The sequence below is a fragment of the Trichosurus vulpecula genome, chromosome 9, assembly GCF_011100635.1.
Source record: "Trichosurus vulpecula isolate mTriVul1 chromosome 9, mTriVul1.pri, whole genome shotgun sequence".
NCBI classification, from domain to species: Eukaryota; Metazoa; Chordata; class Mammalia; order Diprotodontia; family Phalangeridae; genus Trichosurus; species Trichosurus vulpecula.
This window is the reverse complement of record NC_050581.1, coordinates 127,070,486-127,075,095: the sequence shown is the minus strand read 5'-3', so window position 1 is coordinate 127,075,095 and position 4,610 is coordinate 127,070,486. Positions and strand designations below refer to the sequence as shown.

At 40.7% G+C, this 4,610-nt stretch overlaps 1 pseudogene; it reads right to left on the bottom strand.

Annotated features, from left to right (window-relative positions):
• Nucleotides 1–3,573: 3,573 nt before the first annotated feature.
• LOC118832243 lies at nucleotides 3,574–4,325 on the bottom strand (annotated as a pseudogene).
• Nucleotides 4,326–4,610: the final 285 nt, after the last annotated feature.

Genomic DNA, 4,610 nt, shown 5'->3' with positions numbered 1-4,610 from the left:
CTGCTATTCAAAAGGATTTTAAGTTCAGCACACTGGGATATCTCCATTAGGGTCTGAAGGAAGGTGTTCAAGGTTTGAGGAGGTGGGGTCATTGCCTGATGTCTCTCTCTTGGGGTGACTTGCTGCTTTAGCCAGCAGTCATGAGATAGTGTTTTAGAAGCAATAACAGCTGAGATTTGGATAGTGCTTTAAAGTTTGCCAAACAAGGTCAGTTAATTCAGCCTCTGTGAGTAACTTGGTCTGCAAAAGAAGAATAAAAATGCATAGACGAAGATTTATGAGTACAATTTTATCTATTATGACCCTCACAATACCCCAGTGAATTTCCAGGATTATGACTATTCTACAAATGGGAAACCAAGTATCGGAGAGGTTAAGTGACTTTCTCAGGTCAGTCAGTCAGTAAATATTTATTGAGTACCTACTATTTGCTTTGTACAATGCAAAGTGCTAGGGATACAAGGAAAGATAAAAGACAGATACTGTTCTCATAGAGCTCACAGTCTGATGGTAGGACAACATGTATATGACTATGTACAAACAAGCTATGTCTAAGATAAATAGGCAATAATTAACTAAGAAGACACTAGAATTAAGGGAGATTGAGAAAGACTTCCTGTAGAATGTGTGATTTTAGCTGGGACCTCGTGTGGTAAGCAAAGTGGGGCATTTTGCTGTTTTTTTTTCCTTTTGGAATACTTCTCAGGACTAAGGCAATCAAGTGCCTTTGATTGAGTCTTGCCTTTGTTTCAATCAAGAGTCTTTGATTGGATCAAGAGTCTCTGATGACCTGCTTAAGTCACAAGAAAGCCTAAGTCAAATGAGTTTGAGTCACATGGTTATGACACCTTCTGGCCCTGAAGAAGTATATTATACTCTGAGGTTAGCATTTTGCTTCAGGGGGCTCACTCATTGGAGGAGTGTTTGTGTGATTTGGCCAGACAAGACTCTGGGTAGCTGTTAAGAAGTCTCCCGGCTTTGAAAACCCGGATGTTGGTGCTTCTCTCTCTGGCAACTATGTATGTATTGCTATAGATAGACAGAAGCCCTGTCTGCTGATTTGTGTAATTTGCTCTGTTTATATAATTTCTGCTTGCAATTCCTGTTTGTGTTTTCTCTGAAGTTCAGGGTGCTGACTTTTCCTCCTGAACTAAGTAAATGATATATGTATGTTTAATTAAAGTGAGATTGTAAACACCTTAAAGTTGCTTTCCTTAGAAAAGCAGATCAAAAAACCTATACTAGCAGCCCTCCTGTGTGCCAGTGTTATTGGCCTTACACCTCCGCAGCAGCTGCTAGCGGCATTGTTACAGACTTGAAGGAAGTCAGAGAAGTCAGGAGACAGAAATGGGGATGGAGAATATTTCAAACATGGGGGATAGCCAATGGATATATCTGGACTCTAGAGAAGTGTCTGAACAGAGAGGAGGACAGAATCAAGAAATCACAGAGTAGATAGAAGGGATTGAGGGGTATAAGATAGAAGAAACCTTGTAAAGTGGGGTATGAGATAAGTTGTCAAACAGAAGATTGCTGCAACAGCTAAGTATAGAATGCAAGAGTGGGAGAAGAAAGTTGTGGCAGAGAGACCAACCAGCAGGTTATTACGTAGTCCATGTGGTAGGTGATTAGAGCCTGCACCAGGGTTTTGACAGTGTCAGAAAAGGAGGAATATGCTAGAGATGTTACAAAGATAAAATTGTTGGATCTTGGAAGCATATTGGATATGAGAGGTGAGAGAGAGAGTGAGAAGTCAAGAAAGACATCTAATTTATGAGCCTGGTGATTGGGGGGATGGTAGTACCCTCAACAGTAATAAGTCAAATTTAAAGAGGCCATACAACTAACTACTAGATGGTGGGGGTGAAATTTGAAGACTGGTCTTCCTGACTCTCAGTCCAACACTCTCAACTTTGCCATGCTTCCTGGAAGAGGAAGAGATTTGAAGTCAGATAATCTGGGTTTGAATTTGGACTCCCCTGCTCACTAGACGAATAATCTTGAAAAAGCCACTTAACTCTTCTGGGACATAACCTTCTCAAATGCACAATAAGAGGTTGAACCAGATGTTTCTAGGTGCCTTACTAGCTCTGCATCCATAATTCTCGGATACAATTTTTAGCTTAGCTTTTCCATGGGATTGGTGTGAGGATCCAATGGATCCAACATAAATCACTCTATTAACCTAAAGCATTACTTCAATTATGCAAATGCAGATAATTTTGAACAAGTCTGTTAAATGCCAAGTGATTTAAGGCAACGAATAAATGAAAACTAAGTGACAGAGATAAGATAATTAGTATTTGAAAATACCATGTGAAAAGAGAATGGGATCATTAATCCAGTTTACCTAGATTGCTTACATTAACTGTAGCTGAGTGCTAATGAAGGTAAGAAACAAAAAGTAGAGGGGGCAAGGGAAATGAGAAAAGGAAAGTTAAAAGAAGGAAAACAGAAAAAGAGAGCCTCTATTTGACCAATAAGTGAACTTTTCATGAATATAAACACTTAAGTCTTGGAAATTGTATCAACAAATCCTTATCCAACTGTTTTTCTCTTTCTATTGGCCTTATGGTGCATGATCTGGCCTTGTTGAGCAAGTCTTCAACAATATCACCTTGTAACATTTTGAGCCAGTCCCTTTGGTAAGTGTGTTCCATGTCAGAGTAACTTTTCTTTTTTTGACTTGTATTCAAAAAAAGTTCCATTTCTGTTTTGTTGTTTTTTTTCAATTTCAGACTAAAAATGGCATATGCTGTGTCTTGTATTCTTGTCCCAAAGATCTTTGCAAGGTTGTGAATGACTAAATTTCTTTTAAGTTTCAATGTTAATGATATACAATCTTACCACCCATTCATTTCTTGCAGTTTTTCACAGACTGAAGCCAAATTGACATTGACCTGCACTATTAACCTTTCTCTGTCACTTCAGTTTGTAGATCTTTGGGGAAGAAAGGCTATCTCCCCTGACATGCACCACTCCTCACAGAATAACAAAGTTAAAATAAGTCACTGACTATCATCTTCCTCACTACAATGAGTTGGATCCCCAGGAAAGGCAAACATGCTGTCAGGTTCTCTTTGGCTGATGGGCTACTAATATTGCTTTAGTCTTAATGAGGGATGTAATTTTCTTTAATTTACGGATAGCAGGAAATTACCTGAGACAGCAGATAAATTTGATCCTAAAGGATAATTTTGTGATTTGGGAAGCTAACATTTTCCTGAAACAGATATTTTGCTGTTTAAAGAAACAAATATTGTATTCACCAGGTTCTAAGCAGAGGAAGGTTTGACAAGAACACAGAATTAAATAATGCCTCAGTGTGAATACTTTGATTTTGTGGTGTATTAAGGAAAAAAAATAACAACAACATAAAAATGAAAGCCACCTTGCTAATGTTTCATTTTACCTTGTCCCTGTTTTCTCTTTTCCTCTAGGTCAGAGCTTGCCATTATCCTACCCATTTCTAAATAGGGTATGAATAAGAATCAGTTCAGTTTAGGCATCAGGACTTTCTAACATCCATCCTTAAGCTCTGGAGCACCACAGAGTACATCCATCACTTCCTTTCTAGTGGACACTCATAGATTCCTCTCCTTCAATGAGAATGTTAGTTTGAGATGGAACTATGGGCATCATCTCTGGTGGGGGTCCACTCTCTTCCTTAAAGTGGTCTTGATATAGACATTGAAGATGGGCCAGCTGTCTCTCAGGTGGCTGCTGCCAATTGTACCATGGATACCAGGAGGTACCTGCAGCTAGGGCAGGAGCCTTCGGGGTACAGCCCACAGCTCCATGGGAGTTGCTGAAATCAGTATCCTGTGGCTGTACCAGTGGGATGTGGTAACTGAGAAAACCATGGTCTCTGGCCTTCAGGATAGCCTCTGTCAGTTTCTTATGCTGCTTCATACAGACACCTGTGTATGGGGTATGGAAGATCGCACCTGTGTGAGCACAGACAAATTGCTCCAAGAGCTTCACATTTCTAAAGTCCACATGGAGCTTCTGATCCTGACAGATAGGGCAAGGGTTCCCAGCAACTTTGTTCCCTCAAATGCATGTCTTATGGGTTCGCTGTGGTGGGATGCCACTGTTGTGGTTTCATCGATAGTCAGCCTGGATGGGAACCATATCAAGTCAGGTATTCTTATGTCTTCAGTTATTCCCTGGGAGCATCTTGATAGAGGGAGATAGGAATGGAAGACTCTTCTTCAGGAAGCAATGCATAGTGTCTGGGGAGTAGCCTGCACACAGTGGACACCCCTGACAGATTTAAGGCCCAAGCGCCACCTAAGCAGAAGAGTTAGGAGAGAGGTTGCCATCTTGGTGTACAGCTACGGGAGGAGAGGCCTATAAGACCAACTTTCGAAGATAAATTCAAGATTTTCTTGGGGATTTAAAATCTCCTTTGAGATTCCTATACATCATAGGACCTTTTTGCTACATCACCACCCCCCTCCCTTCCCAAATCTCCACATGCCCCTTGTTCTCTGTCTTCCTCCTCATTCCTTTGCCTATTTTCCTTCTACTACAACTCCCATATTCCTAATAGCCACTCTCACCTGTTAAGGGGCAAGTTAGAGCCGACCCCGGCCCTCCTCGGACCT